Source organism: Pinus tabuliformis, chromosome 4_1 (assembly GCF_031772625.1).
Source record: "Pinus tabuliformis cultivar Carrire ecotype Pingquan chromosome 4_1, CPIR1, whole genome shotgun sequence".
NCBI lineage: Eukaryota > Viridiplantae > Streptophyta > Pinopsida > Pinales > Pinaceae > Pinus > Pinus tabuliformis.
The window spans coordinates 316,268,596-316,285,000 of record NC_142303.1 but is presented as its reverse complement, the minus strand read 5'-3'; positions in this window follow the sequence as shown (position 1 = coordinate 316,285,000).

Below are 16,405 nucleotides of genomic sequence, written 5' to 3'. Positions count from 1 at the left end.
CATCGAAAGACTTTTGAGCAACCTCATCCCAGACAAACGGGGTTCCTTTCTTGAGCAACCGGGTGAACCCTGAAGCTAGCTCAACATAGTTTGGTACGAAACGATGGAGGAAATTTGCTTTTCCCTGTAGACTCTGCAGTTGATGCAATGAAGATGGAGGGGGTAAATTAACTATGGCCTCAACTTTAAGAGGATCAAGGCGAATGCCTTCCTTCGAAACGATAAAGCCAAGGAGTCATCCAGATTTGACGCAAAAGACACATTTATGCGGATTCAACCGGATGTTGTAGTGTCTACAACGAAGAAAAATTTGTCGGAGATGATCAGGGTGATCATGGCGGTTATAAGAATGAGCGGGGAGATCATCCAAGTAAGGTTGAATGATGTTTCGAATGTTGTGGAATGCATAAGACATCGCTCTCTAAAATGTGGCCCCAACATTTTTAAGGCCAAAAGGGAGCTTTTTATATGCAAAGGTCCCCCACGGACAGATGAAGGTTGTCTTATCTTGAGCAGCTGATGCGATATTTATCTAGTTGTAGCCAGAAAAATTGTCCATAAAAGAAAAGAATTTACTCCCGGTACATTCGTCAATGATTTGGTCAATAAAGGGAGCGAGGTAGTTATCTTTAGGACAGGCACGATTGAGATCATGGTAATCGATGCAAACGTGAATAATGCCTTGCTTCTTTGTCACTGGTACAATATTTGACACCCAATCTGTAAGAGGGATCAGATAAATAAATCCAGCTTTCAGAAGTTTTTCAACTTCACCCTTAATGGTGGCCGCTTTTCTAGGGTGCACTGGACGAAGCCGTTGGTGAACGGGTTTCACATGAGGATAAGTTGGAATCTCGTGCATGACTATACTTGGGTCAATGCCAGGCATTTCTTCATATGACCACGCGAAAACATCCCATAATTCTTGGAATAGACGAGTATAGATCTTGATCTCTTCTAGAGAACAAGTTACCCTGATATGAACATTTTCAATGACACCAGGTTTGACAGAAATATCAATTAGCATCATTTGGGTAATGTTACCCAGGTTCCCTTCCGAGCTAATTCTGAGTCATGATCGACATCTGAAGTGGCAAGGACGTGAACTGAGAAGAGAACTCCATGAGACAAATAGACATGACCGCCAGGCTAGGCAAGAACGAGGAACGATGATGAGTGTCATTCCAAGGTAATTCCTCTAGAGACATTACTTCCATGATACTTTCATTAGAAAGAAAAGTCTCGGCTAAGGGATTGAGGGATTCCAAAGAACCAAGCCACAGGGATTGAGAATACGCATCGAGAGATGTTCTCGAAATAGGATGATCAGAGGATACCGAAGGTGAAGATGAAACAATTTCCACGTAATTAATTTCGATAGGACTTAACGGCATAACCTCGCCCCATGTATCAACAAGATCCGACGAAGGAATGACCTAAGGGTCAGACTTGACTGAAATCATGTTGACAAAGGAAACATGAGGAGGTGGGAGTGGAAATATGCCCATCAAGTCAGGATCTTTGAAAAGTCATGCACCCACACTCTCATAAGGCACACCGGTGTGCGTTCTCTAGGGCTGAGGTCAGAGGAGTCTTAGGGTCCAAAGGCTATTCCCAAGGGAGTCTACTATATGGAGGGTAAGTCATAGGGTCTAGGGATGGAGGATTGCAAGGTTCGTTCAGAGGAGTTTAAGGATGTTCCTGTAGTTTCCCAAGGATGCATACCAAGGCAGTCAGTATGAGCTGTATGGATGGTTGACATACGGAACATTGTCATCTGAGGAGGAAGAGGAAAAGGAGAGTTGGTCGACTGTGACTATATTCTGTTGATGGGGAAAATGAATCACGTGGAAGAGGGAGGAGGCTACAACATGCATGGCATGGGTCCAACTCCGTCCGAGTAGAAGATTGTAGTTAAGATTAGCATCAACGATCTCTACCTCAACATGTACCGTTTTTCCCTCCAAGGTAATGGCAAGGTTGGGAAGGACACCAAATGGTCGCAAATCACACCCATTAAAATCTTCTAGAGTGTTAGGGGACTGGTTCAGAGTAGGAGAACCAATTGCCTTCCAACAAGCGACAGACATGATGCAGGTAGAAGCACCTTCATCGATGACAGTCCTATGAATGGTTTTCTCATTTATGATTACCTGAATGAGAAAGGAAATTTGATGAGGTAAACGTGGAATGTGGTTTTCCAGGTCAAAACAGATGAGATTAGAGTCAGCTGGATCAATACCCCCAATAGCCGATAGTAACGATTTCCGCTGAGAAGGACAACTTTGAAGGACCTCGAGAGCAAACATAGCTGATGGCGCTTGAGCCAAATCTTCAACAATGTTATAATGTTGAGTGACTCGAGCATTGGGATTGTACGAGGACTTTCAAAGCACAACCCGAGAAGGTGGTCGAATGGCAAAATCAAGATTAGGTCGCTCGATATGGAGAGGACTAGAACTGGACAAGGTGGAAGAAGAAGGGGTACCTTCTTTCTCTTTCCCTACTGACGGGGAAGGAGTTTGATAACCTTTTGACATGACTTGACCCATACATACTAACATTAGGCTGTTGGTACTGGACATTACTTGATCCAGCAAGACCAGTAGGATTTGAAATGGCACCCGAAGAGGGTTGGTTCATCCCAACCATGTGAGGTTGTGAGCCACTCACATTGGTTGTGCCAGACATCATAGAAACATTCAGACTCTGCCCCCCAGGCAGTGGAACAACTTGTCCACTTACTAGAGGGATCGAAGAACTGACAGCGACATGACTCGAGATCGCCAGTTGAACCGGATGGGTCACTTGGACTGACAAAATAAGAGGATTGGGAATGGTGGGTTGCACTGGGACTGAAGTGACTACAGAAATCATCGTTTGTTGGGTGGTCGGGTTCTAAATGAACAAACCTATGGTAGGCATAGTGCCAGACACCCAAATAGGGTTGTGATACAATGATGAGGCAATAGGCATGCCTAAAACCAACTGAGCTAAAGTCACGTAATTATGCGGTAACTCAGGATGAACATTAGTCGGAATGCTTCCCGTGTAAGGGAAACCTTCAGGAGGGAAAGGATATTCCTGCTCCTCGACTATGTGTGGAGTGGAAACCTCTGAGTGACCCGGAGAGGAGACTGGGATTTCACCTTCTGATTCCATGGGTGAAAACAGACGACGACGGACTATTGAAGATGTTCGAGGGGATAATTCCAAAGGAATACCTGGCTGATCGTACAGACTGTACGGACACTGCGGTGATATCACAATAGGATCGAACAAAGGATTTGAAGGATAAACAACCAGTCCAAGCTGACCTTCAGAAGTCGGCAGACTCTCGGGAGTCTGGATAGGGTTATCCGAAGATTCCAGGCCAATGTTAGAAAGTGACCCAGTATCTGAAGGGGGAGGACGAGATGACAAAGGTTGAATACTCAGAACAATTCCAAGCTCAACACCTTGGTCCTCAAGTGACTATGGCAATTCAGGAAAAGGCTCCTCAAACAATCTTTCAGAGAGAGGAGAGGAAGAGGAACTAGGTGAACCAGTTGGTTCAGCCACGATGATCTTGTCTCAAATAACCAAAAGAGAGATCAATTTCAAGGGATTTAAGATGTATTTAAAGGTATACTCACGATGTGGTCTAAAAAAGACTAACAGGGATGTTATAAGATCATGGGCAATAATTTCTTTTTAAGACGCAAAAAAAAAAACTAGTGCTCTTTCATGTTTTAAGAGTCGAGAAAGAAGCAAAGGTGACTCTATCACTTTCAGTTTGAAACGAGCTCGAAAGGACAAGTGCTCGGGTGATCTTTTATATTTAGGGAGTCAAAAAGATCAAAATGACTACTCATGATGATCTAGATAAAAAGGATTACCAGGTAACTGTGAATTGTAGAATACATCTCGGCGAACCGAGAAGTACGGGCAGACAATCTCCTCGAATGTTGTGTTCGGTGTATCACGTTTACAAGGCGGAAGACTCGACTTCCTATGGATAAAGGATTGCAACCTAGTGGGGTCTCCCTTTATATACAGACAGTACGGGGAGCACAAGTCCATACTAGCGCTATCTAGTGCCGAAGTGAATGACAACTGCTAGGTTTTAAGATGCCAGAACACGTCCCTAGCCTAGACCTTCTAAAATGTGATTGTTAGATTTCAAATGTGCCTTAGGTTAATTGAGTACATTTTAGAGTTTATCTTGAAATTATGTCTCGGTTTTCAGGCCTTATCGATGTGACTCAAAAACACCTATATGTAGCTAAATGAGATAGGACCCTTTCAATTCAATGAATTGTCTACACTAATGAGAGTAGAAATCACACTCAAATGCAACAAAACAAGCAATTGAAAGCAAAATGATTTTTCACTATTTCGCCTTTTGAAAACAAGAATGATGAAAAACTCTTTCCAATTCCTAACTTTCCTATCAAATGCACTTCAAGTAGCCCTTTCACTAATAAAGAGAATTCATTTCTTTTCCAATGCAAGTGACGATGCAACTCTAGCCTTCAATGATGCTAACTAACGTAACATATTGATGCAACAAACTAGAATTATGTATTTTTCAATGAAATGACAGAATGAATCTTTCGCAAACACTTCACACTTCAATGAAACATTCACAATACAATCAATCACAAGCGAGCACAAAAGAGAATTCCTTTCAAAACTAATGAAGCAAAGATTGAACCAAAAACAAGATGGGAAATGTGATCTATGCCTAAAAAGAGACTTCCAGACACTAAACCAAACTTTTCGAACTTGTTAAATGGAAATCGAAGCAACGAAAGGACTAATCAAATGAAATGCAAGGAGAAAATTTGACTATGGACTTGACTTTCTGAGCAGGCAAACAAGTGAATGGGTGATGACCTAGATGCCCTAGGGTTATACACCATCCAAGAACTCAAGAAACCAAGTGAAGGAAATGCAAATCAACCAATCATACAAACCAAGCTAAAAGAGCTTTCCAGCCAGGGAGAACACAGTCAAAATAAGCTAAGAGACAGAAATCAGAAGGGCAAGACACATTGGCTATGATCTAGGGTAAACCCTTATCATCACCTACAGGAATTCGCACGACTACCTAACTGACAACACACACGAAAAGGGGGTCAGCGTGACTGTTTTTTAGAAACTCGAGCTGATCAGCGTGACTGTCAGAAAAATAAACGCGCTGACCGAGGATTCAAGGAAACAAATATTTTTTTTCAAAGGTTAAGGCCAAACTTTCCACTGTAAATTTCAGGCTCAGAGTAGTAAACCATGAAAAGCAGAGAACACTAAAGGGAAATGGTGATAATAGAAAAGTTCACACAAAACCATAAAATGACAATCAATCAAACAGAAGGATTGGCTCCCCAGTATGGTTGCCAATTTGTGGTGCAGGTAAATTCTCAGTGCGGACACAAACAATTCCTCTAGCCCGAGAGAGAAGGTCTAGCCACAAAAAAACAATCTATGGAAAATCTCCTTAAGCTAGAATCAATTAAGAGGGTCTACCTCTTAGAACGCTATTTTGTTTGGTGATGATCCCACTTCCTTGCTCCAACAATCTTCCATTTTCTTCCTTCGAATACCTGGAACAAGCAAACAACAACAACAACAAATGTGACAACATGCAATATTGTATTCAGCCTACTTAATAGGTCAAGGAACATTAATCCATAAAGATGTAAAATGACACTTCATGTAGGAAATCAATCGATAGTTGCATTAATATAAATCAGAAAGAGATTACAACCAATGCCTTGAGGTTGCTGATCTCCTTCGACGTATCCGGGTTCCCACACTTTTGCTAGAACTTCATGGATAGCCCCAACAAATGGAATTTTAAGGCCTCTTTCTCTCTAGTCTCAAACCAAACCAAAGTCATACTATTCTCCCTCAAACACACACTAGAAATCTATAAGCTATAAATGACTTGCTGGTTATTCACACTTGCTCCAAAACTCCAACCAGCTTTTGCTTAGGAAAAAGAGATGTTTATATATCTTGGATGAATGTGAGATGGTTGCTCTCATCATGGGAGAAGGTATTATCTCTTGAGGTTGTTCCATACTAATAGGGGAAAGGAGCCCAAACTGATTTCCTTAGCTCTATCCAGCCCAACTATCTACTAGACTTTCGTTATGAAGCTTCTAGACATGGAAGCTTCGACTCCTTATTTAAAAAACCTTCCAAAAGAGGATCGATGCGATTGGAAAAGGGCTTAGTTGATCTGATTGACGCGAGGGCTAGTTTTAACCTCTGTAAATCGACACGAGGAGAAAACTGGTCAGTAGTGTTGGTCTTGTAAACTGGGATAAAAGAAATATTCTTGGGAAATGATGCAAAGGGGAATTATTATGCTCATGAAGAGGGATATACTGGGAGTTTCTTCATGATGGAAAAGCATGTCGGGTACATTGTAGAGGTCCTCCAGGATCGTAGACGGGGAGTATAGGGACAATGACAAAATGCTGTGTAACACTCCTGCAACGAGGTCCACAATTGCATGGCTTGTTCGAACAACTGAGTGCAGCCTTTGACGGAAACTTCAAAGGTATCCATTTCTCCTTTAACAGCAGCTCACACTACTCTCTGACTTTGGGAGGAGTGATGGGTTGCAGCTTGAGTTAGAGCTCAGAGATCTGTAGCTGTAGCTCAAATCTAACTTTGTTGATTTCCTCCTTCGACTCTTTTACTGCAAAATCTAGCTTCTGAATCTTCTCTATAGGGGCCGTTTGTGATGAAATCCAAAGCTCAGGAAGTTCACTATAGGCCTATGCTATTGTTGCTTCTAGCCGCTGACTTCACGCCATCACTTCCTGCTTTTGCTTGAGGGCCTGAGCCTTTGCCTCGATCATCTGCTGATTATTGGTTTTGACCTCATTGATGATCAGTAGTGCACGTTGTTCCTGAACTCTGAGCTTATCTGACACCCCTTGATGCAACTCATGCAGTGTTTGAATAGGAAGCACCACCAGATTCAGACTCAAATCCTTCATGTGCAAGAGGTGCACCTTGCCTTATTATCCGTCGACGCGCAGGGCCCCTCTGGTAGTTGCACTGTGTGGAGGTCTGTGGTGAGTTCTGCTACTAAGGTCGACCCACTCGCTTATTTTAGGCTCACTTTCTTCAGGCTCGACTATCCCATGCTCGCTTGAATGATACCTATTGGGACTTGCAATTCCCGCAGGCCCTGCTGTACTTTATACAGCATTTGGTGGTAGTGTTTTTCGATGTGTCCCTAAATATTCATCGTTGCATTGCGGAACACATCACTAATATCATCTAGGTCCCCCTCCATGAGGACCAAAGGCATCGTGGTCGACGATTTGTCTGATTTCTACTTCTTGCATGGCCCTATAGAACTCCGCTTTTGCCTTTTCTTGACAATGAAGGGGGAATCCAAGCCTGCGCCCCCTTCTTCTTCTCCCTCTGTCTCTTCCTCCACATTTGTGCGCTCCATGTCTAACTCGCCGAGGTCAATGGTGGTCTGCGACATAGTGGTAGTATTCTCCTTGGTGCCGCCGGTCTCCTTGGCAAAGACTCGTTCTTTGGTTGCTTATTTCTTTATTGTAGTAGCTTCTTTCTATTTTGCAACAGTTTCTTTCTCTTTTGCAACAACTTCTTTATGCTGTGCAACCTTTTATTTTGTCATGACTTTCTCTTTTGTAGAAGCCTTTTGTGCTTCCTTCTTCTTTTCCTTTTCTATTGTTGTCGTTGTTGTGGTTTGTGTTACTTCACCTTTAGCAGCCTTACTAGTTCTTGCGCCAACATCAAAGGGTGTCAGCCAGTCACTCGTCCATTTACTGACAAACCTAAGAATATCATCCTCGACAACTAAGTATGGCATCTTGTTCCATGTGCATGTGGCGTCTTTCTTTGCACAGATGTGAAGATTATGGAAATTTGCCTTGAAATCAACAACATTGTTGTATTGGTGTGTAAACTTGGTGATAACCTTGGCCACTGGTTAATCACCATCCTCAATTCTGACTCAAATAAGTCCCAAAAGATGTTTGTCTCCATAACACGCTCATGGTCTTTGGTGGCCCACAACGAAGTGAATTTCGTGGCCTCAGGTAGATCTGAGTCCTGCTGAGGAAACTGACTTTCTTCGGGCATCCTCTAGGCCACTAACACAATCAACAACAACAACCACGCGTAGTGGAACGCCTTGCCCTCATCCTTGGCTTCTGTGCAGTTCTCAAAAAATTCATGACACAAGTACTGAGCCCAGTTATACTGGACTCCTTTGGCACATTGCACAACCAAAGAGACTACTGGCACCGATACTTCATCCGGGCGACACTTCTGCATGTTTTTGCTAGCCAAGGTTTGTGCAGCGGACTGCCCCGCGCCATCAGATATGGAACTGATTGCATAGTCGCGTGAATTCTTCGTCGTCTTGAAGTTGCTCTTTATTTGATCTGCCAATTTCTTCTCCTACGATTTTCCTACAAATGTGGTCGCAGGGTCCACTCCTTGATATGGCAATAAAGTTATTCTGTGGATTAACATATCAGTGATCGGGATGGGCCCTCCCAACCAGAGGCACCCATCATGCACCAACGTCAAAAGTTGATGCACATAGACTGTGTTTATAACATTATGGCTAAAGTGCGGCCCACAACATATTCAATAGCTCTGCGCACCCAACTCTGGTTACCCATTTCATCGGCTCAAGCTGTGTGATCTCCGATTCCTCATAATATACCTTATTCAGGTACTTGCTTGGTTCCAACCGTGGGAACTTTGCGTGGTCCCCTAGGTCCCAATCCTCAATTTTTAAGTATCGTACCCGTGCTAGCAAATTTCCCTCAAACAACACATTCTCCGACTACAAAGGTGCGAAGACCATGAACTTTGCTAAATCCGGGTCTTCAGGCACTTTCGCTATGGATTTTCTTGGCAGAATATACGGTGGTAGCCGAGTTATTGGCTTAACCTCCTCTACATCAATATCCTCAACACCCCCGGCTAGTTCTTCCTCATCTAAGTCTAGAGGCTTCGTTGGTTGCCTGGATCAATCCATTTTTCCCTTCTGATGGATCTCTATTAGGTTTTTTGGCGGCGATTGCTGCACCGGTGCTTGCAGACGCTTCTTCTACTTCTTATCTCCCGCCGTGGAAGTATATGGTTTAGACCTTAACGACCTAGGCATTGTAGTAGGCAACCCTGTAGGTATAGGTTGGGCCGGCTCTGTCTCAAGGTGAGTTGCAGTCATTCTCTCAATGAATATTTCACGCTGCCAGTCAGTTAGATGTGCGAATCTCGACTGTGGAATTTGCTCCTTAATTCTTTCCCAATCCTTGTCAGACATACATCACTTCTCTTGGTGAAAACTAAAGCACGAAAACTCAGGGCCAATTCTCAAGAAGCAAAGTGTTCGAATCTACAGCAAGATGCCATATTTATAGCTCAATTTGAATTCAAATATGTTTGTTCCCCCCAAATCCTTGTCATTAATGCATTTTGGGTGGCATATTTCCAAAGATACGCTCCATAAATGTTCTCCCCCCCACTCCCTTTAACGGACAAATTGCCATCCAATCAACTACAATGCTTCCTAAGGTCACTTTTTGGCTAAGCTATGCGGGACCCACCATCTTAGCGCAACTCCTTCATCGTAGCTCTCCTTTGCGCCTTCCCTTGATTTGTCCGCAGCCAATTTGCTTCGCCCAACCATCCTTCTAACGGTGTGGTTTATAATCCCGCACTCCCTTGAAATTGCATGGAGTACTAAGACTATCCAGCATCCATATAGTGATTTCGCAGGTGTGGGATCGCCCCTGTACAACTTTAACTGACTCCCATTAACTTTTCTCGGAAACAGCTCGCCATTCAACTTTGCGAGCTAAACTACGCCTCCATCCGTAATATCCTTAATAATATATGGCCTCAGCCAATGCATTTAGAACTTCGCTGGAAACTTCATTTACTTACTGTCATATAATAATACCAAATCTTCATTCTTAAAGGTGCGATGTTTGATATGGTGATCATGCCATGCCTTTTCGCGATCCTTCTGCACTTGCTGATGGAAACTCACCAAGAATTGATCTTCTTCTAGCTCAACGAGCTGCACGAGGCGTTTTTCCATGATATCTTGATCGCTATGTCTGTAACTACAACAATCCGCAAACTTGGCACGATGTACTCCATCGACATTACAACTTCTTGTCCATAAACTAGTCTGAATGACGTTTGTCCCATCAACTTCTTACAGGTAGTTCTATACGCCCATAAAACAACTAGTATGTGCACATCCCAATCATTGCGCTTCACATTGCAAATATTTGTTAAGGCGTTTTCTAGGATTTTGTTAAATGCTTCCACTGTGTCATTCGCCTAAGGGTGATACGTTGTACTCTTATGGTGATACATATGGAATTCTTCAAGCAAAGCAATTATTTCATTTAAGAAGTGCGAACCTCTATCGCTCATCAAGATCTTAGGGCAGCCAAACCGAGACAGGATATATTCAAAAATGAACTTTGCAGCTATTGCTGTGCTACAATCCTTTACAAGCTGTGCCTCAGCCCACCTGGTTAAATATTCAGTCGTTGTAATGATGTATCTGGCCCTTGTCTTCTTTCCTAGTGGCTAAATTGGCCCCATGAAGTCTATCACCCACTTATCAAACACTTGTAATGACACCTACGGGTTCAAGGGAAATTCATCCCTTTGCGACAGTCTCCCCATTCTCTGATAGACATCACATGCCCTACAATAAGCCTTGGAATCCTTATGCACAGTTGGCCACCATAGTCCTGCTCGTAGAATCTTCTGCGCAGTTGCTCTTCCTGCATAATGTCCTCCTGCAACCCCTCCATGCGCTTCAGTGAGGATACTTTGTTGTTCATACCTACACAATATTTCATCGGATCCCATTTTATATAAGTGTCCTGCGTTAAGAGAGAAATTTGTAACCCGGACCACCAGTTCCTTCCTTTGTTGTGTTGTATACCTTTAAGGAGCTATACCTGTAGACAAGAACTAGATTATGTCTATGAAATGACCGTCTGCAACACACACAACAAAGAGTTGTGCATCAGGCAATCCTTCCTCCAAATTTGTAGGTTCATTACTATTCTCAATCTGCGAGAGGTGATCTGGTCCAGCATTCAATCGCCTTGGCTTCACAATTACTTCAAAGTCATATTCTTGAAAGAGAAACAACCATCTATAGATCCCCCCCCGCCCAACACAGGCTTGTTGACTAGGTACTTCAAAGCAGAATGGTTTGTGTACATCTTGAAGTGCGCACCCAACAAATAGTGCCTGAATTTCTGGAGTGCATACACCATTGCTAGTCCTTTGCGCTCTGTGGTTGAATAATTATTTTCTGCCTTCGATAACTTTCTACTCGCAAACGCTATCGAATTGTCAATATCACCTTCGCCTGGTTAGGTTAACACAACTCCTAGTGTTATGCAGGATGCATCTACATCTACGTGGAACTCCTTCTTCCAATTGGGGAACACTAAAATGGGTGAGGTGACCATTTTTTCCTTCAAAACATCCAAACTCTTCTGGAAATCATCATCGCAGCAAAACGTTGCATCCTTTTTCAACAATATTTCCATGGATGCAGTGATCTATGCATATGCCTTGATAATTTTTTTGTAATACCCTATGTGGCCCAATGTTGCGCACAATTGTTTGACATTCTTTGGAGGCTCCAGATTAATAATCACTGCAATTTTGGAAGGCTCCACCATCAGTCCCTGCTTGCAGACTACATGGCCCAATAGTATCCCATACGGTACGCTGAATATGAATTTCTTCAGGTTAAGGGAGATCTGATGCCTTTGAAAAGTATCCAACATGAGGAGAAGACTAGCAACATGTCTCTTTACTAATCTAAACACTATCCAATCGTCGAAATAAACCTCTAAAAACTTGTGAATAAATTCTTTGAAAGTTGCGACCAATACCAGAGAGAAGATTGTAGGGGCGTTCTTAAGTCCGAAAGACATAACGATATACTGAAAACAACCCCATTCAGTCGCAAAGGTGGTCTTACTTCGATCCTCTGGCGCAATATTGCTCTGATGATAGCCTGAGAACACATCAATAAATGAATAGGCTTCCTGACCTCCAACATTTTCCAGTACTTCATCTGTGAATGGCGTAGGAAATGGATCGTGGATACAAGCTTCATTCAACTTTTGTAAGTCTACGCATATCCGAATCTCACCCTGCATCTTCTCTTCCTAAACTACCATGGGACTAACTCAATCCGATTCATTGACAGTTTCAATAATCCCGGCTGCAAGCATCTTATTTAATTCTTCGTGCACCTTTTCCTTATACTTAGGATTCAACTGGTAGGGGCACTACTTCACTGGCTTTACATCTAGCTTTAGAGTGATCTTCATGATGACCAAATCCCCTACTATCCCTTTCAAATCAGAGAACTTGGTGGGAAACAAGTCCTGATACTCCCGTAGTAACTCCGCGACTTTGTCCATTGTATCTTTGTCCCAATAGTCACCTATGTTTGCGAACTTTGGCTGCGCTTCCGATCCAATATTCACCTGCTTGGTCTTCAAGGGCTGTGAGATATTAGGGACTTCTGCCTTAGGCCCCGCGACTTCGCACTATCCCTTTGACTCAGGAATGTTGATGTTCCTAGGATCTTCTTCACCTTCCTCAGTGGTCACGTTGTAACATTTGAGTGCATAACGCAACTACATACTCCAGCCTAGTTATACCCATGCAGTAGGTTCTTCAGGTCCTTTTCTAGATACCAGTTCATCAAGATCGTATCGAAAGTGTGGTAAAATATATATTATGGCTGGGGTTATTCTCCCCATGCTTTCATCCATCGAGCCAGATGCTCGCGTGGATATTCCTTCCCTGTATATTTCTTCATAATGCGGGTATTGGCATACCCAAACCACAACTTCATCATCCATCGATATTCCTTCTAATATGCGAAGCTATTATTATTTGTACGCCACCATCTGACAGGCATAGCTCGCTGTGCAATGTCTAGTGCTTGGAACCGATGTTCCTCCGATACATATGTTTCAAATTTATCCAAAAATAAATTGACATCTTCTAAACCATCATAATACGGTACGTACCTTAGTGGATATACATCAGAGTGACTTTGTAAGTCTGTTGCATCACAACGACGATACCTCATGCAACCTGTTTTTCTAGTGTTCGAGCTCTTCATCTGAATTTGAATTGCAGGAGCTGCCCTTGTCCCACGTAATTCGCCCATCCGCTGTAGGGTCGATCCAATCTTGATCCCACGTAGTAAGCTTATGGATTTTCTCAATATTGTCCTTCTCATCATAATCACGGACTGGTTCGCTATATCGCGCACCATCGGCTGGATCCAATGGAATAATAAGCCTTAGTTCCTTCTTTTCAAATATCATACTTTGCTTCTTAAGGTTGATTCATGTGTTCATATCAAATGCCCAATCATTTCCAAACAATGTTGGGTATGTATTACTATCATCCACTATTTCAATCACTTTAAAATCGGCTATGGCACGCACCGCTTCCATATCCACAGTCACTCCATGTAGGCGCCCCACAGGAATAATCTTTTGATGATTCCTCATTCTCAGCTAGATCAGGGACCACTGTAGCGTTGGTCTTCCCATTCTTTCCCAAGTTTGCTTCGGTAGAACATTTGCATCAGACCCCAAATCAAGAATTACCTGGTCCATTTCGAATTCTCCAATCTAGGTAGTCAATCTCATTTCGTGACTAGTCCTTTTCTTACTTTTGCCTACTTTGTGTATTGCGCGCTGCTCGAGCAGGGGCTTATTCTTTCCAGTATATTTATCTATCATCTCTTGCAGTCCCTCTACTGCCTTCTTATCCCTTAGGAGCTTCATGCAGGTTTGTAAAAATGATGTTAATAATGAGGGGTCTGCCTCCTGCGCAGTACTAACATCTTCAGGCTTTCCCGTGCATGTACTTTGAGTCCTTGATGTAGAAGCTCCTGCATCTACGAAGCTCCTTTTTGCTTCCATAAATGTTTCCTTTACTTTATTCACGTTCAATCCAACCTCCTTGTCAACAACCTTGCGAACACATACATTTTCCTCTTGTTGTTTCCTTTTATCCTCCCCAGTAGTTATGCTACTTTGTGTGACGATATTAACACTAGGTCCATCTTCGCGAGGTTCTGATCTCATCATCTGGATGTTCTACATAGGCTACTGAGTTTGGGTTTTATTTTCTTGCATCTTTGCGATGAGCACGGGATAATCTTCTTTGACATGATTAAATTGTCGGCAATATTGACATGAGGGGTGTTTTGGATTCTAACAATCTCGCGTAAAGTGACCTGGTTCTCCTCAATTGTAACAAATGATCTGGCCACAAACTCTTCCAACTCCTCCTCCTTGTCCTCTTCCTCATCCTTGAAATCCTCTGTGCATTGCAGTTGCGCCTTGATCCTAAGGATGAGCCTCCATCTGCACTCTATATGTTGGTGTTCTGTCCATCATCAATTCATAACTTCGGCAATTGCATTTGTCATGACCCATATACTTACAAAAATTACATAACAGTTGATGGGGAGTCTGCATAATCTACAGTAGCAAATGACAATTGTCCATCATGTGTTTTCCTGTAATTTGACAAATAGCGCACCATGGTACCACTCCTGTACTTGGCCTAGCGGTGTTTTCTGGCTTTAGGGGGACAAGTCCTCCCCCAACAAGGTAATTCTGATACACTGGGAAATGGTCCTTGTCGTGACCATGGCCCTTACATTTCAAACACCATACTTCTGCGTGGACCTCATTCTAGACTTCTTTTCCCTTTTTGAGGCTCTGCAACTCCATATGCAGGCTAGCCAACTATGACTGAATCTGCTGCACTCCCAGATTCATATCTTGAATAGGTGAGACTTCCAATTTCATAGCAATTTCGAGTGCCTCAGCCTGCATTCCAATATTCTATTGCAATAGTGGCAATATTAAGTGGGGTAGTAGCGAGGCAATATACTAGTCCTTGTGTTGGTCATTCGTGATCTTCATATTAGCCTCCTGGTCCAGAAAACATTTCAAACTTTGATCAAAATCCCATGTGGACTCATTCACCTTCTGTTGGATCTCTTTGACCTTTGTTACTGATTGGGCTTGCGACTTAGGCTTCTTTAATTCATTATTTAGCACATACTTCGTGTCTTTTAGTGTCGCATTTTGATTAGTCAAGAAATACTTAATATAATAGCTCAACGCTCTGTCTTATAGTGCTGTGACCAACTGTTCTTTCTTCAGGTCATCATCTGTAATCTGTTGTGACTTCCACACAACATCTGCTACAAACCAAAATTGTTCAAGGTCTTCTGTCCCTAGACCTCTGAATATGGGCATCTTCATAGCGTTGGCCATGTTGAATAATGGAGGTGGAGGTGGAGGTGGAGGCAGAGGTGTAGGTGTAGGTGTGTGAGGCAGAGGTGTAGGTGTAGGTGTGTGAGGTAGAGGTGATGGCATAGGTGGAGTGGATGGATGTGGTATTCCCGCGATACCTTGATTTACCATCTGCAGCGCACCTTGAGGTGTTTTCAGAATACTACTTTCTTTGTCACTATTAGATGCTCCCAATAGAGGGCTGTACTCAACACCTGAATATAGATCTCTTCTAAACGTCTTTCCACTTCGCGTAGTTCTCGTCAAGTATCTTCTAAACATTAATTCAATGGCATAACCCTTTTCTCACACAATAACATTTTAATCCAAGTTTTTAGGGACTTCAGATACTTACCTCTTGGTCCTTTGAAAAAATGGCGTTCAGCTTTGCTATAACTGACAGATGTATCAATCGCAAACTCAGTAATGAATCCGCCCAAAATGCTATCGATCTAGTAATCGACAACCCTCACGATCTTGTTTTCTGAAGCTTCTAGATGCCTTACCAACTCTGGAGTCCACACAATAGGGTTATCCAACTTCCACATACCTTGACTGTCCACCAATTTAGACAACCACTCGTGTAATTCGCATGGAAAAGAGAAGAAGAAAATTTCGTGTTTGTCTGTATATAGGTATCTATTTAGCCACTCTTCCTTTGACAAGCACGGATTCCTATTTTCCTGGGCTGCAAATTTGTGCAACTTTTGATCTATCGACTTCTCAATCTCCTTCATAGTCGGGAACCATTTATTCAACATCACACATTCCTTAGAAAAATCTTAGTCTCGACAACAAAACCATTCGTTGGCTTGAGAGTGTCTAGACCCAGGTTCAAAGTTAGCTGCACAAACCAACAAAACCCCACACTGTCGGCCCTTTCAGCAACAACCTACATAGCGCAAGCTGCAGTCTCACCCAAGGCAGTATTGGGGGATGATAGAACTAGGTTTATGCATCTAGGGGTCTGTGTGATGGGTTTTTGTTACTCTTAGAGCTTTATACCAACCTTCGTGAAC